At 41.9% G+C, this 26,071-nt stretch overlaps 1 protein-coding gene across 3 annotated transcripts in view; it reads right to left on the bottom strand.

The window, feature by feature from the left end:
- The window catches only part of CNOT2 (CCR4-NOT transcription complex subunit 2), a 73,039-nt gene that overhangs the window by 39,986 nt on the left and 6,982 nt on the right, over positions 1-26,071 (bottom strand). The window contains exon 2 of one of the 3 annotated variants that reach the window (XM_083182538.1): positions 4,763-4,836. The exons of the other annotated variants lie outside the window; for them this stretch is intronic. The gene's annotated coding sequence lies outside the window, so the exon portion shown is untranslated. The remainder of the gene's footprint in view (positions 1-4,762; positions 4,837-26,071) is intronic. 3 annotated transcript variants of the gene reach the window in all.

The following is a 26,071-nucleotide window of genomic DNA, read 5'->3' as shown; positions in this document are numbered from 1 at the left end:
TCAAAAAGATAACAGTTAACGTTTAGAAAAATGCACAGATGTTTGATTGTAGAAGCAAACCATGATAACCATCACAAATACATCTATCATTACAAATATAAATAACTACATTATAGGAGGGAATTCAACTCTGTACGATGGACGTGTTGTGCTGTTGGAACAGCACGCCACATTGGGTCTACACACATTAAAAGTTATCATTCACATCATAACAGTGCACAGAACATTTTGCCAAGTTGGTTCCAAATATGGCTAACTTGCCTGTAGCAGAGCATGCTGGTAATGTTTGTCGTCTCTTTGTGGTATATATGTTTTTGATACATAAAGGACTCAGTATTTATCCAAATGGGAGAGGTATGCAGACCACTTACTCCATTCATAAATTTATACCATACACAGATTCACCATTTCCTTAACTCAAGTTCCACAAGTGACCTAGACCAGTGATGGCTGACCTTGACAATCCAGCTGTTGTTGAATTACACATCCCAGCATGCCTGCTACTGTTTTACTATTTGGCCATGCTAAAACTGATGCAGGGCATGCTGGGATGTGTCAGGTTAGCTATCACTGACCTAGACATTCACTGGACTTTACAGATATATTTGTTGTAAATGCAACAACAGTACTGGTATCTCCAATATCCTGGTCTGTCCTCTTCTCATAGTAAAAAATCCCATATAGACTCAAACATTATATTCGTATCACCATTATCTAAAAGCACTCCTTCCTCTTCATAGTCTCTCTTGCCTACTATGCTTCCTACAGCAACTATTCAGCAGAATAAAATGCTACTGCAATCTGCAAACACTGTGGCAAACTTATCAATTTCCTATCTTAATATTCATTACAACACTTTGTATGGTTTATTTATTTAGCAAATTGTAACATCTCATTCAACTACACTTCCATGACTATCATTAAGGGTGGAATTCAATTTGCCATTGTAATAAATTACGAGGATAATTGATCCATGGGGAGAATTCAATTATCCCCAATAGCCAGCACCAGAGGCATTATAAACTAAATCCCAGATAAGTGCTGCTTTTTCGCAGTCACAATCATGAAAAAAACACACACACACACACACACACAACAGGGAGCTTATCATGGACTCTGTGTGCCATTTTGAAATGTTTGCGCAGCCACTTGATGCCCAAATGGAGCACCAGAGCTGAATTCGCTGTGATCAACTGTCAATGCTGCTGCCACCTCTGTATGGCTGCTCGATCCACTGAGAACAATAGACCGTGTTCAAAAGGTCAAGATGCAAAGGCTTACTGATTTTTTACAGCCCAGCCACTTATTATTTTCATTCCAAATATCTGCTCACTGCACACCACCTCCACTCTTCCTGTGCACTACAGAACTTAAGATCTGTTTTTAGCAAACGCGCAACCATAAACAATTCATTGTAAAATCCCTCAACTTCCATGATATGAGAACCAAACTTCTCCAACACTATATCAACTGCATCCTTCACTCACAGGGAAAATCCTCCTCAGCCATATTTACAGACCTGGAGATAAGGTATGCATTCAATTTTCTATATGCTGCACCTTTAGAGTTACACTAAAGTAAACCATACCTTCTGTTCAGCCTTACTTCACCTTCCTCTGGTCCACACTATGCTTCCATCCATTCAACTACTCCACCATGCTGTATCAGTCATTAATCAACATTCAGGTCCAGTTGCTAAATATCTATCACAATTATTCATTTCTTACTTTATGACCTACATACAAACAAGGTGATTACCACATTCCCAATGACAATACTAAACTGCCACAAAATGTTGTTTCACCTACTTTTAGGTTTGATCTCTCCCCTTGGAAATCTTCCACCCCTTCCCAACACTATGTTGACATTACCCACATGTATCCCATTTCAATTTTCTTTAACTTGGCCTTCACCCTCTTCCACAACAACATCCTTTACTTCAGTTAAACCTTACCTTATGCTTGCACCACTGCACCCAAATCCACACTCATACAGTCAATAGAAACAAGAGGACTCACACTAGGTGAGTCAAGCAGCGCTCAGATCAATGAAATAATACCAGAGAATTATAAAGGTATAACAATTTTTACTGTATCTTTAAAAACACATGTATATCAATACACAAATAAAATCAATTTATAATGACATAATGAATGAAGGGGGGGGAAGTAAAAGTAAACTGGAATGAATGTATAAGAAATAAATAAATTTGAACAAAAAAAGTCCCGCCTCAATGGACACAGGAAGGTGGACTGTGTCAACACTTTTTTTGGACAAACAATTGGTAAGTGCACGTTACCGATAATGAATGATGAATCCCATAAATTGTGATGATGCTGGGGGTCCTCACGATGTATGCGGAGATGTTAAATGCCGCTGGAGGTAATCGCTTGATGTAAACCAGACATATTGCAGTTGGAGTAAGAGAAGGTTGATAAATCTCAGTAGGTAGGATTGTCTGGAGCGATCTCACCCAGAAGTAATATAGATGATGGGATAAGGGAATGGCTTCCGTGCCAAGTAGCAGTCCACACTGGTGTAGGTGTTGTTAACCAGGGGTTTGGTAAGCACGGTGTCCGCCAATTAGAGATGCCAGTTGGAATGAGCAGCAATAGTGATGTCCAAAAATTCTGTCGAGAGTAACACAGTGGTGTCCAGAGGTGGGGAGCAAGCACCTAACGCGTTTCACTGCGTCCTGCAGCTTTATCAAAGGTGTGGGGGCTGTGAATCTAGGTCAGGTATATATACCTTACTTAATGAGGGAATCAATGCACCTGTGCAATTCAATTAGCAATTCAAATCCGAATGGTATACATTTTTTGAACATATTAAAATAAAGAGGCAGACATATATCGTAATCATAAAACTATTAAGAAGTAAAAAGCAGAAGAATTGGCAATATATACATAAAAATTCAACTTTTACCTTTCTCAGTGTTATAGTCACGTGACCAGAGGTGAGTCACGTGATCGTGATTATCTTATGTGAATGAACTCGTTTATGCCCGTATATTGAGTGAGTCCAGGTCAATCTTTTCTCCCAATAATGGAGATACATGGATAGCGCCCAGCACTCCGCCGGGGAGATCGACATAAAAGATGTACACATAACCCCTGTAGTCACCGTCTATGTGTACATCTTTTATGTCGATCTCCCCGGCGGAGTGCTGGGCGCTATCCATGTATCTCCATTATTGGGAGAAAAGATTGACCTGGACTCACTCAATATACGGGCATAAACGAGTTCATTCACATAAGATAATCACGATCACGTGACTCACCTTTGGTCACGTGACTATAACACTGAGAAAGGTAAAAGTTGAATTTTTATGTATATATTGCCAATTCTTCTGCTTTTTACTTCTTAATAGTTTTATGATTACGATATATGTCTGCCTCTTTATTAATATGTTCAAAAAATGTATACCATTCGGATTTGAATTGCTAATTGAATTGCACAGGTGCATTGATTCCCTCATTAAGTAAGGTATATATACCTGACCTAGATTCACAGCCCCCACACCTTTGATAAAGCTGCAGGACGCAGTGAAACGCGTTAGGTGCTTGCTCCCCACCTCTGGACACCACTGTGTTACTCTCGACAGAATTTTTGGACATCACTATTGCTGCTCATTCCAACTGGCATCTCTAATTGGTGGACACCGTGCTTACCAAACCCCTGGTTAACAACACCTACACCAGTGTGGACTGCTACTTGGCACGGAAGCCATTCCCTTATCCCATCATCTATATTACTTCTGGGTGAGATCGCTCCAGACAATCCTACCTACTGAGATTTATCAACCTTCTCTTACTCCAACTGCAATATGTCTGGTTTACATCAAGCGATTACCTCCAGCGGCATTTAACATCTCCGCATACATCGTGAGGACCCCCAGCATCATCACAATTTATGGGATTCATCATTCATTATCGGTAACGTGCACTTACCAATTGTTTGTCCAAAAAAAGTGTCGACACAGTCCACCTTCCTGTGTCCATTGAGGCGGGACTTTTTTTGTTCAAATTTATTTATTTCTTATACATTCATTCCAGTTTACTTTTACTTCCCCCCCCTTCATTCATTATGTCATTATAAATTGATTTTATTTGTGTATTGATATACATGTGTTTTTAAAGATACAGTCAAAATTGTTATACCTTTATAATTCTCTGGTATTATTTCATTGATCTGAGCGCTGCTTGACTCACCTAGTGTGAGTCCTCTTGTTTCTTTTGTAATTCTGAGTGAGGAGTGACTACCCTCACAACCAAGCAGCTGCTCTATTCAGAGACTCAGCTCATTGCAGGGCGCCTGATTATCCCTAGTGGATAACATTTCCTCATACAGTCAATGCCTACGTACTCTCCCTAATACATTTATTGTGTTCACTACAACAACTACTACTCTCTTCTGTGGCTATTCTGTCCTATACAGTTATAGTGGCCTATTTCTACACCAATTTAAGCTTCACCTCAAGACACCCTTTTCTTGCCAAGTATACTAACAAATAGTCATTCCCCAGTTCAGCAGAGCAATGAGATTCCCTACATACAAACATCAAGAGCTAAAATTATTAATCAAAACAACCAAAAAAAAACACATTGCTAAGAAACAAGTAGAGAACATGACTGGTTCCCACACAAATATGGCATCTTAAAATATATCTAACTTTCAAGAAAAAAAACCATTGACAGGGTGTAATTATGCTGCACCTAATTGGTCAATGCTGGCACAGGGTACAATTCAAATAGCAACTCACCTAGCGCATCACAGAGTGCACTGTCCCTCATTCAGAGGTTCCTGGTGTGAATGACATGTGCTTATATACATACACTGTATAATGACAAAATAAAGAGAAATGAATGCTAATGTGAACTGAGAGAAAGCAAATTAAAGATTTTTTTTTTTTTTTGGTTAAATGATGTTCCTTATATCAATCAATCTGTTTCTTTAGTGCTCACATAAAAAAGGAGAAAATATAAATTGGTTGCCAGACGTAAAACAACTCTTTGCTTGGATTACTATTGTAATTGATTTCTAAAGCTGGCCATAGACCAAACTAAGGGCCCGATTCAGTTCTGTTTGCTAGACTGCGTATATACAACAAGACGCCCCGACCCCACCGGGCGAATCCCGAGATGTGGACGCTTACACATCTCTTCACATGTGGCCGCACAGGTGAAAAAAATAATCTGAAGATAAGTCAGTCTGACCTTTATCCTGGCAGGAGATGGCCAAATTCATGGTGGTCGCTTCATGTGACTTCAGCTGCCCGTTCTGAGCAAGCATCGGAGCGCCCAGCATTTTTATGGGCTTGTCCATAAACCACTGGGTGTTCCCCTGCTCCTGTCCCCTACCCTCACAGTGCGAATGCCTCGGCATGTGTGATATTCGCCAAAGGCGTTGGCACAGTGGGTTTGTACATGCACATATTGGCGCATGCGCAGACCCTAACTATTGGTCTGAATCATCCCCTAACTTTCCTCCAACTGAAGGTGCAAACACACGGTGAGATTTTGCTATGTAAAATTTTGACTGCGATTTCCCTTGAACTCCTTGGAACCCAGAACCATACAAACTGCACTATATTTACTTGAGCTTTTGACTAGATTAAAAGGGGAATCATTCAAAAACGATCAAAGCAAAATACAAGCTCTTTTATATGAAAGATTGCCATTAAAACCCTTTGATTATAAAAAAAAGGGGGTTAAACAGTATATCAGAACTGAAAATGTATTAACACTTAAAATAATATTAAATAGTTTAGCATGCTGTCTGCAACTTCATGCCACAATACATAAAATATTTGAAGATAACTGCAATGGCAAACATCTGATCTACGGTCAAGTCATGGAAACTTTTACAGTTAGATTTGCGATTGTTGCAAGAGGTCAGTTTTATATTGGATTATTTTGTAATATTTCTATTCACCAAAAATAAATTATATATATCACTGGAACATGAGCAGTGAAAAAGTCTATAGATCACACAAAAAAGGGTGAAATCTGCTTAAGACATTATTGCTTTGCCCTTCACAATCATGACATGGTTGGTATCCAGTGCCAACATGGTAAGTGAATCAATTTAATTAGCAATTCTCATTTATGATTATATAGTGACATTCCAACCATAAAACTGAAGGGGAAAAAAAAGATGAAATTCATTAACCCATCCTCATGCAGAGGGCTCCATTTCGCCAACTTGTGCAAGATACTCAGGATACATTCAAAATGAGCCAATGAGGTACTTCACGCAATATTGTTTAAAAGCAGAGTGGGAAATTCAATGTAGGCTGTACTCTAATCATTATGATAAAGCTTCTGCTTACAACTCAAGATATTAGCCGAAATCAGCAACTAAAAGCTTGTTATAAATTGTAGTCCTTGATTGTTGCTATTAAGTAGGTGTTAGCACTTCTATCACGCATACCCCTTTTACACTCTAATCCTGGATCCGACCCGGTATTTGAAACACTTTTCCAAGCCAGGTCAGATCCAGGATTTGCACCGTTTACACTGCGGTGCTAACCTGCAGTGTAAACAGGGACAGCGCTTGGAGATCACATCATTTCCAAGCCCCTCTCTCGCGCCGGGGGCTAGCCCTGCACCAAGGTAAGCTGCTGGGCTGCCCCCAGGCCCCGTCTGCAAGGTGCCACACACAGGCATCCACCTCCTCCCTGTCTCTGCTGCTGTCTGCACAGTCCAGCAGTGGAGGCTGTGTGGACTTATCATGTGTGTTCTTATTATGCTATTTTACTGCACTTTGAACCCAGCTGTAATATTGCAAATATATATATATCTATATATATATATATATATAGATATATATATATATACACACACATATATACATATATACACACACACACACACACACACACACACACATATATATATATATATATATATATATATATATATATATATATATATATATATATATATATACACACACACATATATATATATATACATATACACACACACACACACACACACATATATATATACATATATACATACATACACACACATATACATACATACATACATATACACACACACACATACATATACATACACACACACACACACACACACACACACTTACACTCTGCTTAACAAGCAGACAAACACTTGTAAAATGTAGCTACCCTGGTACCTTCTGGATAAATCAGGATAGAGATATATATATATATACTCTGATTAACAGGGACTAGCCCCTTTGTCAAGGTGCAAGTGAACGTTTTCTTGCACCTTGACAAAAGGGGCTAGTCCCCGAACGTTGGTCTTGAATACACAGTTTTGTTGAAAAAACCTGTGAGTGCCGCTGTTTGTCTGCTTGTTAAGCAGAGTATATATATCCTGATTTATCCAGAAGGTACCAGGGTAGCTGCATTTTACTAGTGGAGTGCCGGACTGCCATCTCCTCTCTCTATCTATCTTTATACACACACACACGCACGGTGCAATTAAATTGTCCGATTTGTAGTGTAAATTACATAATTTAACCTGGATTTTGTCCTACAGAAAATAAATTGACTCTGTAGTCAGTATATGTAGATTTAGTGAGCATCTGTGCAACTTGCAGTTTTGTAGAAAAACCACAACAAAGATGTGAAATTAAAATACTAGGTACATGTGTAGTTTCATGGCGCCGTGCGTCTGAGTCACCTTGCGGGGCTCGCTACGCTCGCCACGCTATCTAAAATCAACTCCATGCCAACGTGGATAGTGGGGGTATGAACTATCCACGTTGGCATGGAGTTGTTACTTTATTTTAGATAGTTTGGCAAGCGTACCAAACCCGGAAGTAGCACGGCGCCATGAAACTACACAAGAACCAAATCCTACAAAAAGATGGTAGTCAGCGTCACTTGTTGACTGATAGTCACATAACACTTCAATTAATGGCTTAAGGTAATCGATTTGCTACATGGTCAATGATCTTCCAAAGACCCTTTAATGGGGTTTTTTTACACCACCCAGGACCTGGGTAGCCTTGCTTGCCCTAAAATCAACAACGGTAGCAAAAATGTAATGCAAGAACTGAAAGTGTGAGGCATAGAAAGGAAATGTTTTAGTCTTACAGTGCGTACTTTTACCATTGACCAGCCCCTTTGTCTGAAGCCACAAATTGATGTAAAGTACTGTACATACCAGGCAGGCATGAACGTCAAATGTAACTTTAATCAAAATGTATTAGAAGGTTTTGCGGAACTGCCTCAATTGCTGAAAGGCAATGGAAAAAAATAATTGGGTAACCAGGAGGATAACTGCTCAAAAAAGTTTGATAAATACTGACCTACACATACATATCATTTTATGGCATTGCTTACGCCTTTCTCTACATCTGTACTTTAACTTCATTCCATCACTTGCTAAAGGCCCCCTTACACATACACTATGCAAAGTCGCATCCAATTTATGGGAGAAGAAGTCGCATCCAATTTCCCTTGCCCCCATGCACTACGCGACTCTTCCTATGGGAGAAGTCACTCTCCCGGGTGGCAGGATCGTATGAAATCACATGAAAGGGCCCTTCTGCATCCTATGTATTGTATAGGTTCCCCGCCACTGAGAGGGAGTCCGACCCGGGGATCTTACATGCAGCACATATGATCTCTCGGTCCTATCCAGTATAGAAGGATCCGTGATTGGATCTCAGACACATGCTATTGATGCTACTTTCACCCGATTTCTTGGCAAAAGCTGAAGGAATTAGGAGAAATCGTGCCCAAACCGTATAGTGTGTGGGGGTCTTAAAGTGCTTCCATAGGATGTCTGTTTTTTCTTTACACAAATCTTTTATTCATAAAACAAAAATCTATATTATCTAAATAATAGTATGTAACTAACTCATGGTGGTATAAATAAATTAAAAAACAACCTGCACATAAAGGTGTACCACTGGAAAAAATAAAAATAAAAAAAATTTTACTCTTTGAGTGCCAACATCTGAGAGATGCACAAAAATATCAGTTAAAAATGCCAGTTTCGCTCACAATCGGGAGGAGTGGGGTGTAATTAAATCTCCCGCTGCTTTGCTTTTCCCGATGGGGGAAATAGTAGCGGGGCCCTATTCAATGGTGTCCTCCCCGAGAGCATTGAACAGGGATCTCAGCAGAAAGGGCCCGACTTTAGAAGCAGTCGGGCCATACGGCTGAGAATTGTCCCGCTCCTCGCTGCAGCTAGACGATCCACGGCCCTATCTCCCAGCCACGACCCCTTTTCAGCGCCCGGCAGGCGGAACACTGAATCCCGCCTGCCGATTTCTCTTCGCGCCGGCCGATAGCGGGATCAGGTCACGGCTGTCGGGCCAGCCCGGCAGTCTTGACCCGAGATTAAATAGCCCCCTTATTATAGGAATTCAAATAAAAAATGTTGTGTAGAAAAATAATATATTTCCTATTAAAAAGGTAAACATTACAGGTCATTATGATGAATAAAAAATGTTTGCTTATTTGCAAATATCACACCAATACTGCCAAAGTCACTTGATCACGAGTCAAAACTGTTAAATTTGCAAGTTAAACATTCTCTGCCCATTCTAGCTAACTACATAAATATCAATTAGCTCATCTTAAATATGTATTTGTGCATATAGAGTATGATATTCCTTTCACATTGCAGCTGTAAGCCGGTATATTGACGTTTTTATAGCATTTTAAACCGTTACCAGCTAAAAGCTGTCCAGTGAATTCACCGATTAGAGAATACCGGTATTTCAAAACGTTTCAAAAGCAGGATCCTACACGGTTCTGAGCCGTTTTTCCTGCAGTCTGAACTACACATGATAATCTGCACAAGGGTCATTGGTTGTCTCCCTGCATGTTGTCACCGCCCACAAGCAGGAAGTGCACAAAGGACTTTTATTGCAAAGAAGCCAGTTTTTTATGGGTGAAACAGGTTGAATGTGAAAGGTACAAAAACGGTATTGAAACAGTAATATACTGGTTACAACATGCAATGTGAAAGGGGTTTAACTGGCTTTTGACCAGTTTTATGAAACATTTACAAAAACGGGTTGAAAGCAGGTTTGCAATGTGAAAGCAGTATTCTACTGGTCTTAAAAAAGTAAACAAGTGATGCTTGGCTTTTTTTTTTCACAATCAAATGCACTTTTAAAAAGTATCTAGTGATGCAGTTTAAAGGTCCATACACACTGGGTGATGAACCAGCAGATGAACGGCTTTCCTGGCAATGTTGCGGGAGCGCGCAGCAGCGCTCATCGCCGGGCCATACACACTGGGCGGCTTTGAGCTGAAAGCCGCTCAAACCTCCTGTTTTGAGCGACTTTCAGTGTGTATGGGCCTTAACACTTTTTCTATGTATTTCTACAAGTGCAATTTCTTAGCACATGAGAATTAGGTGCCATGTTCCCAATACACACTATTAATTTTAGAATGCAATAGCAGGAACAAGAACACAAGAGATTTCTCATACTATTCTGAATGTGATGTTTAGGGGAAAACACATTAACAGTTGACAGGTGTGAAAAAGCCTCAGTGCTGCCTAGAGCAAGCAGCAGTTAAAATGAAAAGAACTAAAGTGTCTCCAGGAAACCACTGTACACAAATAATGTGCATCATGAAATGGTCACATTCGACTTAATAAAATGTAAAGAATATGAATATATCAATTTAGTTACAGTTTAAGGTACCTACATGTTCCACAGCACTAGCCGATGGGGGAAAACAGAACATACACAAGAAAGTGGACATAAACACAGTTGGGTGTAGGGAGGTTCCATTATTGACAGACACTTTCTTGCACATTGTAACAAGTGATGTATCTACAGGCTCAATTGAGTAGATTTCTTCATTCCATTTTGAGTTAGAAAATGTATCTGAGAAGCAAACTGAGCCTTTAAGCAACAAGGTTTCACCAATGATATGGGCTTTAATCTCAAACAAGAAAAACTGGTGATTACACAAAGAAATTCCAAGAAATACTATCATTTATTAAAAACAATACCCATTTTATTGCCCAGAAAAAAAGATTTGCTCTCACAGTTGCTAAACCCAGAAAATCCTCCATAAGGAGTTCCAGAAAACTGCCACCTGAAACCTTTGCTGGTGACAATTAACATACCGTACAAATTTGCACAGGAAGGTAATGTATCCGGTGGTAAATGAGGGGGAAAAAATAAAAGATACTTTTTATATAAGCACAAACATTCAGTCCAGTCACACCATGCTTTATTTATTCAAATCTTTGGGGAGCTGCCGTGCCACCCTTTGTCAACTATGTCAGTACATACATTTATCAGTTCATGTGCATTTTAAGTACATTGAGTGCCACATTTAGAAGTGTGGCATTTCCAGATGAATGAAGTGGAGCTCTGATTTTTAGGGCCCAGCAACACAAAAAGTGATCTTCTGATGTTACAGTACTCTAAATAATCTCTACATTGGAGACAGATCTATTCACCAAATTATCATTTTGAATACTGCAATTCAAATGTTACATTCCTTTGTAGAATGTACCAAGTCATGTGTGGCATTAGCAGAAAAAGTGTTAGATGCACCCCTCTAAAGACACTTGGCAAACCCCACATTGTGCAGATGGTAGGCACTCTATGGTGATCCGTGTAGGCAGACACCTCTAGTACAAGTATGCTTTAATACAGTGGTGGGTGTCTTAGAACACTGGGGTGGCGCAGTATCAAGTCAATTTATTTTATGGTCAATGTGATAGGAAGCTGGTGGCTGCTTATCATAAAATATGGGAACAAACAGCCTTGTCTGCCACCTCACAACTGAACTTACAGATGTACTGTTTACACTGAATTTTGTTTAATGTTCATGCATGTGGGCATTTTATGACAATAAAGACATTATTATACAAGTAACCACAATATACTTAATTAAATATTTGCTGAATATGTCAATAAAAAAAATAAAAAAAGATGGCCTAGGGATGTTGTGACAAAACTGCTGATGCTCTTGGACACCATGACTTAGGAAAGTTTGGGAAACAAGAATATCTATTCACCCAGGGGTTTCATTTCAGCAGATGTAAGCAATTTACATAATTATGCAAATGTTATAACTATGGAATGTCAGTTATATTATAAACTCCACCGTGGCACATACTGACAACAACAACAACAGCTACTGTACGCATAATAGATCAGTTTACATTAGATCGCTTAACCCTTTGAGGGACCACAGCTCTGTGAGCTTTGTGCAAAACATCCACGAACCATGTCAGCATGGCTCACATTTGTTATAAGAATTCAAATAAAAAAAGCTTATATTTCCTATATAAAGGAAGACATTACAGGTCATTGTGACAAATAAAAATGTTTTCTTGTCAATTTTCACACCATTTTTGACAAATTCAATTGGCACTCAAGGATTAATAAGAAAAGTTGGGGAAATAAACTGGACTCTCTGGTGCCTCCTAAATGTCTCCCAAAATGATTATAGGATTATAAGTTTAATCATGCAAAATGGTCATTGTCAAGATGGATTCCTTATTACCGTTTCGTTCTATAAAGTTTTATCCTCTGTGGTTTACTTTTAAAATAGTGATCTAAGGAAAACGGCAGATTTTTAAAAAGGTATTGCTAGTGGCAATCTCATTAAAGGCCAAACCTGGCATGAACTAGTCATTTTAAAATGGTGCATGCCAATGACACATTAGGATTCATTTAAATAGTATCTACAGTACAATACATAAATTAGAGATGTGCAGGTTCGGAATTACCCGGAACTCAAAACGGGACCTTTTTGGCTATCGGCTGTTACATGTTTTGACTCCCAAATTATGTGACAGCCAATAAGATCCCGTTTTTAGTTAGATCTGAGTAAATCCGAACCTGCACATAACATAAATAGTGTAAATTTTGAAAGCTTAAAAAAACACTTATAATAAACTCCTTAACCAACCACATTAATAATTACTTACAAATAATTAGTATTTATTGAAAGTAGTTGTCTCCTGCAAACAGGTACTAACGTAAATAATGGAAATGGGCTCTGTTTAAGAGAAAATCTTTAAACAATTAAACTGTTAACAGGGTGCTATCCTATTAGCCCCGATGCCATTTCAGCTAATAAAAATGGACAGATGCTAAGTGATTAATGAGCGATAGTCATAGCGGAATCTCAATTTTCTGCCATTTTTAAATCAGTCGAAAATGGACCGATCCCACTTGTTATTGCGGGTCCCAATGGCTTCTTGTCTACTGTGGCTCAGGCACCCGGAGCATAATACCCTATAACGGAGGGTATCACGGCGAAACCCCGCATGGCCAAATGCCGTGCCGCACACAGTAGTGAATAATGGACACGATTGTGTCCTTTCACACGGGACGGCCACGGCTCGGCCGCCCGGTTCCAGCCGGATCCCACCTCTGGAAGGGACGGCTGCCGGGCTGTGGCCATCGCCACTATTCTCAACTTCCTTGTGCGGTACGACTTCTCGGCCGTGCTGATTTCGCCGCCCGGCAGGAGCCGGAGCGTGTGAAATAGCCCTAAGGGAAGCAGACATCAAGGTTAATAGGATAGCCTCCAGTGAACCTAATAGTAGTGGTGAAGCACCCTTGCTAATAGGATACCCCCCAATGTGTTGAACACAGTGTATGCGCAGGTTGCATCATTATTCAAAAGCTCCTTAGCAGGTAAATAATATTCAGCATGAAATATATCTGCTCATTTAAAGTCACTTTCAACAGCCAGTTATATGCTCAGTGAATATTATTGCTCACAACAATATATATATATATATATATATATATATATATTTATTTTTAACTGTACAACCACTGATCACCAGAGAACTCTAAACATGGGACATGGTTGTGTCACAGTAAAAGTGCCCATACACTAGGGAACAAGTTCTCAAAGTCGGTCAAAAAGTGGCTATTTCGCAAGTTTCCTTACAAAATCAAGAGAAATAATTAGCTCCACCTGTGGATCTTTTAAAATGTGTCAGTGAGTAATGAGTGCATCTGTGCACATGCTGGGTGACCTGGAAAACTTAAACTGTGTGGATCCAGTTTGAGAACCACTGCACTAGGCGATATACATGCAATTTAGGCACTTTTATCATGTGCATCAAAAGTCAAAAGCATCCAAATCGTATGTATTTAACAGCAGGACCAATGCGATTTTCCGTTTTTCTGAATATTTTAATATTTCAAGTATGTATTTTGAAGTTTCGTGCATTTATGCTATATAAAACACATCAACCACATGAAATACACACAAATATATTTTATTTGTTCAAAAAACAAGGTTTCAAAACATGAAACAAAATTTGTGTCCTATCTCAGGCACTGAATTAGAATGCCAAGCAAGCATTGTCAGCACATATATAGTAAAAGTTACATATCATGCTCTCAGTAGTGCTGTTACAAATGTCCCCAGTAAGTTTTTATGGAATGTATGATTTTCAGAATAATTTGGATAACCGATATCCGGATATGGGATACTCAACCTGTATGTTGTTTGCAGACTAACCAAATAGAATATATATCATATGCATCCCTGCTGCCCCGGAAGTTTCTCAGCAGCTCATTGGGGGTGGAATGCAGCTTTAGACATATCTAGTGTTCCCTCCAAACTTCTTTTGCCCATTTTTTAGATCTCAAAATGCACCCTGCCTTTTTTGTGTGTGGCACTGTGCGCCCTTAAGCTGCCACCCACTGCGCTGACATGCCTCTGGGCCAACGTCATCTAAAGGCCCCCATACACTAGGGCGACTTGTCCTTAGGACAAGTCGCCCCCGACTTCCCCCTGAGCTTCCCCAGCTTGATTAGATTGGCACTTGATGTGCCATTTTTTACATGTGATAAATCGTCTCGATTTATCACATGTAAAAAACCCGGGGAGCAGGGGGGGGGGGGGAGGGCTGCTGGTGGGAGCAGGGGGGCTGGGGACGCTGCGGGGACACAGACGGTGCGGGGGACACAGACGGTGCGGGGGACACAGACGGTGCGGGGGACACAGACGGTGCGGGGGACACAGACGGTGCGGGGGACACAGACGGTGCGGGGGACACAGACGGTGCGGGGGACACAGACGGTGCGGGGGACACAGACGGTGCGGGGGACACAGACGCTGTGGGGGACACAGGCGGCATAGAGCCGGGCAGAGGGAGCCGGGAGCTGTCAGTGCTAGAAAAAAAAGCCTACTGTATACAATGAATGGGCAGCCTGTGATTGGCTGAGCGCTCTCTCAGCCAATTGCTGACTGGCTGAGAGAGCGCTCAGCCAATCACAGGCCGCCCATTCATTGTATGGGCTTTTTTTTTTTTATTCAGTGCTGACCGATCCCGGCTCCCCCCGCCCGGCTCTATGCCGCCTGTGTCCCTCGCAGCGTCCCCAGCCCCCCCTACTCCCTCCACCGCCGCACCGCCCCACTAGGTCCCAAGTCGGGTGGTCGGACGTGCAGCAGGTCCGACCACCCGATGCAGATCCGATGCGCACGGGACCGCGCATCGGATCTGAGGGGACATCAAAACTAGCCGATTTTGGTCCGATTTAGGCCAGATCCGACTGATCTGGCCTAAATCTGACCAAAATCGGCTAGTGTATGGGGGCCTTAAAGGTAGGCGTAGCTAGTGGGCTGATCTCGATAAACACTTTTCAGAGCTTTGAAAAAAAGAATGCAATTAGGTCTAATTTTACAACTGTTAAAAAAAGGAGAATATAGCAGATTATACTGATATCTGCTGCAATGCTGCCTGGTTAAACATTTGCCAGGAGTAGTTGCAGCACCAGGTTGGTGCCAATATGGTCGCATCCCATGCGACCAGCCAGAAAGCCCACTTTCTGACTGGTCGCTGTCAGAGGAACCTCCTGTTCCCTCCCCTCTGCACCTGCTGCATGTTCCAGGTCACCTGGCAGGTGCACTCATTACTCACTGACACATTTTAAAAGATCAGAGCTGGAGCCAATTATATCACCTGTGAGTCTGTGAGGAGACCTGGAAAACATGCACTGTTGGGGGTCCTGAGGACCAAGGTAGAGAACCACTGTATGAAACTTTACTCAAACTTTGGAATCTTGGTGAGTGCCTCTATTTCAGGGGTGGGGAACCTCAGGCCCGGGGGCCATATGCGGCCCCCGTAGCCGCTCTGAATGGCCCACCCACCTGCTTGGCGGCTTTGCCGGGAGTCAAGTACAGGGGAATTCTCGCGAGAGGTCGGTAGTTCTCACGAGATTCCTCTTAATCAAGAGCAGCCAGAGACTGTCAGTCCTATTCAGCGGCAGCCAACAGAGTGTGGGGCGGCTGCAGCAGGACAATTTGTAACAGACATTTTACATATGGCCCCCAAAGGATTTTTTCCCCATACAAATGGCCCTTGGCACAAAAAAGGTTCGCCACCCCTGCTCTATTTGGATCATAATGGTCTGAATATATATATATATATATATATATATATATATATATATATATATATATATATATATATATATATATATATATATATATATATATATATATATATATATATATATATATATATATATATATATACTTGCTTTAGATATTACATTGTCTTTTATTGATAGATGCTTTTTCTATTTTTTGAAATAAATAACTAGATGCTCTGCTCTTATAAATACTTTTATATATTGTGTATTTAGGAGACTGACTACCCCCTTGTTTTGCAGCAGCTTGAAGAAACTACCCATATGAGCACTTGGGTTTTGCCCTATTGTTTGGTTAATTCTCTTTTTGATTCTTCAGGGGTGGGCATGGAGTGTCTGCCTGTATCATATCAGGGCCCTCAAAAGAAGCTTTGTCATTTTGCACTATCAGGCCCTATTATGGCCTGGGTTTCCTCCACCTCTCCTGATGTCAAAATTGGCCTGTAGTGTATGTCAACGTAATTCTCTGTACCATTGAGTTCATTTATGAAACAGTACGCACATAAAAGATACAGAAGGACAATTTTACACTTTTCTAAATAAGCCTTATGTGATATATATATATATATATATATATATATATATATATATATATATATATATATATATATATATATATATATATATATATATATATGTAAGAAAGGATCCTCCTAGTGCATTAACCTTATATGGTCCAAACCCATCACCAATGACTATGCACCCAAACAGGTGTAAGAATACCATAGAAAGTGGTTCTTTAAACCACTTGTAATACGCCTCGGATTATTCCAAATATAAATGTCGATATCCCAGCAAAATCTTCACAGGGGGTGTTTATACAGAGATCAGGCCTCCATTATGCAAAGTTCCATGAGTCATGCAATAATAAGAGAAGACTACAACACAGTGCAATACTGTTCAAACTGTTTATTATTTGTGTGTTTATTTTTAATGCATCTACACCAGGCATGTCCAAAGTCAGGCCCGGGGGTCAATTGCGGCCCAGGCTGCCATTTCAAGCGGCCCGCAGCCTCCAGCTGTAGGCGGGCAGAGCATCAAATGTGGGAAGCACAGCACAGGACACTAAAGTTGGGGCCCTGGCGAGCGTGCCTTTACCTTGCTGTCTGCTGCAGTGAGGACGTGCCGGCCGCGACAGTCAGATGTGTTTGGCGTCCTACCCCTGCTGCTGCAATCGTATATCACCCTACTCCACAATCACAGTGACAGCAGTGTTTGGGGAGGGGGGCAGCAAGAGGGGAGGTTGCTCCCGTAACATGCAGAGTGGAGGAGGGCGGCAGTGGGAGCCCAAGCATCTCCTGTCCTTGCAGTGCCTGCTTTGCCTCTCCTTCCTCTGGCTCACACAAGGGGCTGGGAAACATACAGAGAAGGGAGGGGGCAGAGTGGGGGTCATACAGTGAAGGAGGGTCATGCTGGGGGACATACAGTGAATGGAGGCAGTGATGGCCATTCAGAGAAGATGGAGCAGGGGCAGGCTGGGGGACATACAGTGAATGGGGGCAGAGTGGGGTACATAGTGAATGGGGGTCATACAGTGAATGGGAGTCATACAGTGAAGGAGGGTCAGGCTTCGGGACATACAATGAATGGAGGCATTGATGGACATTAGAGAAGGGGGGCAGGCTGGAGGACAGAGTGGGGAACATACAGTAAATGGGGGACATACAGTGAATGGGGGCAGGCTGGGGGACATAGAGTGAATGGGGGCAGAGTGGGGGGACCATTCTGATGTGAGTAATGATTCAAAGAATGTCAGGCTGAATGGTCGGCCCCCACACGTTTACACTTCACCAAATCTGGCCCTTGTCGCAAAAAGTTTGGACACCCCTGATCTACACTGAAAGCAAGAAAATTAAATAGCTCATTTTAGGCAACACAAAAAAAGTAAAAAAACAAAAAAAATAAAAAAAACACTCAACATGTATGAAGATTAAAAAAAAAAAAATCGGCACTGGCCAATTCTTTGTTGGAGATAACAGCTCTCCAACATTGAAAGGTGCCCATACACTTGTCCGATGTGGGCCCTATTTCACCAGATTTTGACGGATCAGGCTCAAATTGGATGTGTCCGACATCCAATCCATTGCGAGGTTCCATATGCATCGGAAGTCAAATGGGCTTAACATAAAATAAATCATATGTGCAGCCATCTGCAGCATATCGCAGGTTCTTTTTAGAACACGCAATGTATCAAATGTGCCAAAAAGAGCACCTTTTCTGATTCTACATGCAGAATAGGCTCTCCCCACTCTGCAACTGGTGGATGGTGGCAGTAGAATTTTTTTTAAAAACCCATTCAAAAGAATAGGAGGACGCTGAGTGGATGAGAGAGCATGTACAAAATCGCATCATTTTGATTGCATGTAGTAAATTTGCACATAAAGTGCCAGATCGTATGCTAGTCTCCTGGGAAATTGGGTCCTTAGGACAAGTCTTAACACAGCTGTTATACAATACACCGCTCCAAGCACTACAACTAAATACAAAATTAAAAAAATTAATACACTATATGGGGGTTTCAATTGCTTGTGTGTAGTCAAATGTGTCTGACCTGTCTAAAGTGATCAGGGGATGCTATTCTATTGTAATTGCTCTTAGAAGTGCCGGATCTAGCTGTGTAAAATGGCTAAAGCCACCCAGAGATCTGGGCACCATACAAAACGTGCTATTTGGGAGCCCAAACAAGTCACTTTTCACCAGCACATGTGGCTACAAGAAGAATTGTCAGTACCAGTAGCATGCACCCCAATACAATAGCACAATTGAACTGCTGCTAGCATGTACCCATTAAACAATTGAATCCCTCCACACAACCACTCTAAAGTTTTATAAGGCGGAAAAAAGGTTTTACAGTAACCATGAGGAGCTCTGATCAACAATAAAATCGAGGCAAAAGCCAGGGGCAGCATGAGAAATTCATGATTTTTTTTTTTTACATGGCGATGAGATTTCTAAATGAACTATTTGATCCAATAAACATCACAAGCATTTCTGATACCATATACACCTTTAAGATGACCAATGGAATAAAATCAACTTCAGGCTTAATATTCCTGGATATTTCATGCAAAAAAGTTACAGAAGAAAAACGGCAATGGGCACGGAAACATTGGAAACAATGGTTTCTTGAGTCAAACATTTACATACACTTTATAGGTCTAAACCAGGGGTGGCCAATAGGTCGATCGCGATCAACCCGTCGATCTCGGAGCTCCCGAGGGTAGATCGTGATCAAGTGCCCTAATATCCCATGGAAACAGCTGCTGAAACCTCTGAGGCTTCAGCGTTCCCAGGCATGACGTCACCTGTGCACCGCGAGTGAGGAACCAGCACGCCCAGCATCACACTAGAAAGCCTGCATCCTCTATGGCTCATAGGCTCATAATGCAGGTTTGCACAGTCACAGTAACGGCACCTGCCCGCCTGCATCTCCCGTCATCTGCCTGCCTGTGTCTCCCATTGTCTGCCTGCGCTTCCTGATGTCCAAGAGCAATACAGCAGGTGGCTGAAAGAAGTGTCTGCAGTTAGTGTCAGCCAGGGACAGAACAGAGAGGAAATTAGCAAGGTGAGGGGGCAAGGAGACATATGGGGGTGCTGGGTTTCTCCACAGTTCACAGGGGGATTTTTAATATGTGGCGGGAGTGGGAGGGGGTCTCCTCACAAGTGTAAGTACATTCCAGTTGCTGCCTGTGATGGAGTTTTGTGCCCTGCCCCCCCCCCCCCCCCCTTAAAATGTGTATGTATGTATGTACATACATACATACATACATACATATACACACACACGTTGTTGTTTTTTTTTTTTAAAGTCCATCACAGGCAGCAAATGAAATGTACTTATAAATGTACTTATCCCACCGCATAACATCATTTTGCGTAATTCGGGGTGGCATTATATGAATTTTGGCTCATTCCATGGGGCATAATGCTAAATTTGTCTAATTTCTTGGGCATAATGCTAATTTTGGCTCATTCCATGGGGCCATCACAGGCGGCAAATGGAATGTACTTACATTTGTGAGTAGACCCCCTCCCCCTCTTACCGCAAAACAGAATTTTGTGTAATTTGTGGCAAAATTATATGAAATTTAGCTCATTTTGTGGGACATACTGCTCATTTTGGCTCATTGCGTGGGGCATAAAGCTAATTTTGGCTCATTGCGTGGGGCATAAAGCTAATTTTGGCTCATTCCATGGGGCATGAAGCTAATTTTGGCTCATTCTGTGGGGCATAATGTGAATTATTTTTTTTGTTGGGGGGGGTATTTTGCACAGGGAGAGATCCCGCTAGATCCCCAGTAAGTAAGTGTACAAAGAGTAGATCCCGGGTTACAAAAGTCTGGCCACCCCTGGTCTAAACCCTCTGAGTCCCAAATGAATTTGATAAAATAGGTGTGAAAATTGCCAAGCAAACATTTTTATTCATCATAATGACCTGTAATGTACCTTATATAGGAAAGTAAAAGCTAGTCTGCTACCTTGTGATGGCCTCTGTGTTTGTTCATGTGTAAGAGAGAAAGATGTAATTTTACTGGCTGCCAACAGATGGCAGTGTTTCAGAGACACACAATCAGACACTTAACATATTAGATCGACAGCAGCAGTGAATAAAGTGCTGCTGTACTGCCTGCTCCGTGAATGCAAGCCCTACCACTGCATGCATCTACTGAGAGGGGAGCCTTTTATTTATACAGCGGTGTGAGAAAGGGCAAAAGGCAGGAGCCACAGCAGTGAGAACTCGTAGCGAGAGACTGTCTCCTACATTGGTGAGTGTGCCGAATATATAGTGGCCCATTATATATGCTAACTTCTATGTCTGTGTGCCCATAGTTCAAATAAGTGTGCACTTTAACTGTGCACACTTGTAATTATGTAATTACCCTCCGCTATCAGCCAACATGGGGGGGTTGTTGGAATAATGTGCCCTGCGTGGTGATGGGGGGGCGCACATGCTTCCCCTCCTGTCACACCAGCAACCTGCAGTGCCTGACCCCTGCCTCCCCCTCCTGTCAGACTAGTGGCTACCTACTTTTCATGCAGGGGCTTAGCCCCCTCCACCACCTGCCAAAAGTACCCCATCGGGATGCAGGTCTTTCCCCCCGGCCCTGCAGCCGCATCTCCACTTGTCCAGGGCACTGCGGAGCCCCACCAGTGCCACCGCTTATTGCTGCTGTACTAGTGGGGCTACATGGCTTCCAGCATGCAACCCCTGGCAAAGAGCATGTTACTCCTGGCATCAGGCATCAAAATACATAGCAATAAGCATGTAGGTAAGCTCCACTTATGTGGGATAATATGTAAAACCATTACTGCGTGTGGTATGATATGTAATTGGCATTCCAGTGTTTGATAGAACGTGTAATGGGCATTATGGCACGTGCAAATTTTGGGTGCGAGCCTTCGGCATGTACTGTCCCTCTTATTATTTAATCTGGCTCCTAAATTTTGATCCTGGCTCCTAGATTTTAAATAAATTTGTCAAGCCCTGCATTAGAGAGAATTTGCTTTTGCAAGTGAACCAGAATCAGGCCCCCATAAGTATAAACATGTTAATCAACAACATGATTGTTCGCAGCCTGTGTGCAGGTGAAAAGGTCCTATATCCCCCCTCTCATATTCAGATAGAGCAGTGGTCCTCAGGACCCCCCAACAGTTCACATTTTCCAGGTCTCCACACAGAAGTGAAGTAATTAGCCCCACATGTGGATCTTTTAAAATGTGTTATCGAATGTGGGCACCTGCAGAGTTCCCTGGAAAACGTGAACTGTTGGGTGGGGGGGGGGGGGGGGGGGGGGTGTCCTGAGGACTGAGAACCACTGAGATAGAGAATGTAATTTGCATAAAAACCATTTGCCTTCTAGAATTTTTTTCACTGTCAATAAAGATGCAAAAATCAGCTGACACCTTTGTAGAACCCCATATACTTTGGCTACTAATAGACTTTTATACTGCTATCCGATATTAATTTGCACTTTTTTCAGGATAGAGCCTGATTTTCCCAATTTTTCCAACACTTACTGTGCGACAGCAGTGGTTACTAGTGGGAGTTTGCTTATGTGTAGCAAGCAAATTTACAGTGCGGTATGCCGATTAAGGACCTTATTCTGGTCTGTTCGCACGGGGCCAATGTTTTGTGTCTGCGCAGACGCTTTTCTGGGCATTTCCAGATGCAGGGTGCATGTGGCCATGGCGAACAAACTGTTCGCCGGGTGCATGCACCAAACATTGCGGGTGGGAGGCCTCACCCATGGTGTTCCCATGAAACACTGAGCATTCCCATGGACATCGCCTGGTGACGTGGGCAAACATCTGACATTACCGGATGTCAGCTGCCCGCCCATTTCAGCCCAAAAGTGCACAAATATCTGAGTGACCTGAGAGTCACTTTATATATGCGTGCATGCACCACATCTTTCAATGGTCGGCAACCATCGATAGATGTGGGAAGTTCCCCCTGGCCTGCGAATGGATGTCTATGTAAAACATCCCTCAGTATGCTGGGCAAACGTACCCGGCCTACCACCATTCACAGGGTGGGTTTGAATTTGCACCCGAGCAAATCAACCAGAATAACCCCCTAAGTCAAGCTGCAGTTTACTGCAGTTAATTGAATCAGGCATAATAATTGTACATGGCAAGTATTATTTCAGCAAGATTAATAAATACCCCAGGCATGTGTTTGTTAAGTGATTGGATATGTGAAATTGGTGTTTACAATTACTAGATTCTGTTACATGAGAGTTGGTCCTAAAGCAGGGTACACAGCAGACTATGTGTACCCGCTCGGCATTGCGGAGGCAATGGGGAACCTGCATCAGCAAGTGCATACATACTTACAAATGCAGGGAGCGATGGAATATGCAGCTGTGCTGCATTCAGCAGCATGGCATCTGCCGGATCGGGCCGAGAAATCAGCCCAAATCAGGTGTGTTTGACATCCCAACCGACCCTACAGATTGAACCTGCTGCAGGTTTAATCTGTTGGATCGGACCCATTAGTGGCACATCACGGGTGCTATAAAAGCACCCGCGATGTGCCACTAATGGGTCCGAATCCAACAGATTGGGTCCGATCCGTAGGTGTGCGCCAGCAGTGAAGCCCTGATGGCACACACCTATGTGCAGCAGTGGGGTCTGAGCGGCGGAGGGGAGCTCGATATAGCATTTGCCGGACAGCGGAGCGGGAAGCGGCTACTGAATGTCAAATAATCTTTTAAAACCACTGGTTGGAAGCTGATTGGCGAGAGAATTCTCTTAGCTAATATCTTGCTGGCAAATTCAGGAGCAGATTCCCACTCCGCCACCCGGAAAATGCCACTATGTGCTCCAACCACCGCTCGGACCATGCTGCCTGGAACCTGCTGCTACCAGCTCCCCAGGATTTCTTTACATGCAATAAATTGCAGACCTAATTCAGTCCAAATTTGTTCTCAAAATGGGCAAAACCATGTACACTGCAGGTGGGGCAGATGTAGCACGTACATAGAGAGTTAGATTTGGGCGATTTATTTTGTTTCTGTGCAGGGTAAATATTGGCTGCTTTATTTTTAAACTGCAATTTAGATTTCAGTTTGAACACACTTCACCCAAATCTAATGGGGCCTACACACGTAGCGATCTCACTAGGTCGCTTAGATAATGCCCCTACAAGACTCCATGTGCAGGGAGCATAGCAATAGCAATGCACGGCCCCACATGTTTACATGTAACATTTACCCCACCTGCAGTGGGCAAATTTTTCCCTGCATTCAAGTCTGAATTAGGCACAGTTCCACTTATACACCTACACCTGGAAGTATGGAAAGTAAGTGGTAAGATTGAGGCTGTGTGAAAATGGGTGTTCTAAGATGGTGTGATGTTTGTCATATATCTCACCTAGAGAAAATGAAATGTATGCTTTGTGGATTGCAGCATTAACATGTACAACCAAGTTCTCACCCAAAACACCTGTAACAAAGAAATTTTACTTCTGACTTGTGTGTTGTAATATTATGATAAAGGACGCAATAGTGAAGCCTGAGCATTGATTCCAGTAGGGTACCTATTATTAAGGCTTGCCACTTCAATGAGATTGCCCAAATTTACAGATAAAGAGAACCAAAGCAATATATGCTTATTGCTGTTGTATTCTGACATTTTTTCTACCAATATTAAGATAGTAACTAGCAAAAATAAATAGAAAAGACACATGAGGTAAGCACACATTTAATATACCTAAAGGAGTGCTTTCAAAAGGTTTTTTCTGTCATTCTACTTTTGAAAGTTATGCTGGGTACACACCAGGACGACTAGGGCCCGATCCCCACAATCTAGATCCAATTCCGACCAATTGGATGTAGATTGTGTGCTGATTGGGCCCTTTTCTGACCTGGTGTGGACCGATACCGATCCGATGCGCGGTCCCGCGGGTCGGTCGGTCGTTATTGAGATCCTACCTGCTGCAGGTAGGATCTCAATGACGACCATACAGCCGGGTGCGGGTCGCCATCAGATCGGACCCGCTCACGGTGCACATCGTGAGCGGGTCGTCCTGGTGTGTACCCTACATTAGAAGAGAACAGTGTAGTCCTAAGGTAAATAGTAACACAATAGGAATATGAGAAAGCTTTGTTAAGATTGGAGGTACCTTTGCTAGACCCTGTCAGACCTTGGCATACTCAGGTTGGCCATGTGAAGCCCTGTAAACTAGATTAATACTAAAGGCATATTTAATGAGGTGATGTTGGGTCACAATGTGTGGCTGCACACATTTCATGTATTCTAGAGTACCGATATCACTCAATTTGCAGATCCCAATGAGGTGTAAGTTAAAATGGAACTAGCTGCATTATTAATGTGCCGCCGATATAAGCATTCCTAAGTCATTTTAGTTGGGTGTTACCACTATTGACAATTCCCATGAGTCGTTTTCCATTGCCCATAAAAGTTGGTTACTTCAGCAACAGAAAAATCCCATGTGTACACTTTGGCAACATTAATCTGATTAAAAATATAGCTCAAAAGCCAGGTTATTCATACAGAAATATGTCATGAAATAAACGTGTACTGTGACACACTGGAAAAAAATAATAAATATATATATATATATATATATATATATATATATATATATATATATATATATATATATATATATATATATATATATATATATATATATATATATATATATATATATATATATCTCCAGTGGCATACATTCATTATACTGCATGGGGGTTTAACCAACCCCAAAAAGGGACATTTTAGACAGCGGATTATACTGCAGTGCTTAATCACTCCTGCATGGACAAATGATTGGTCTGTCATTATTAGTGCTCATACACTAAAACGCTACTTTCAGACGTTTATTTTTGTATACATGCAGCAGAGGGTAAGCACCACATTTAAAATGCTGCTTCTTAATCACTTGCCTGCATGTCCCTTCATTTTGAATTAATCATGTATGCCATCTACATTTGCTCTCAATCCCTTCTTCAGGCCTCATTAACCATGTTTTGTGGATCTCCACACAAATACAGTTACATAAGACTGAGGAGATCTAAAAACATGCACTGGATTAAAATCCAATGCTGCAAACAGCATACCCAATTAAATGGAACGAGACTGAAAAGCAGTGATGTAATTTACATTATTACATTTCTTCCTATGAGGAAGAAGCATAAAATATGGTGTAAACACA

Source organism: Crinia signifera, chromosome 4, assembly GCF_055691185.1.
Source record: "Crinia signifera chromosome 4, ASM5569118v1, whole genome shotgun sequence".
Lineage (NCBI taxonomy): Eukaryota > Metazoa > Chordata > Amphibia > Anura > Myobatrachidae > Crinia > Crinia signifera.
Note: the sequence above shows the minus strand (reverse complement) of the source record. Positions and strands in the feature narration are given on the sequence as shown.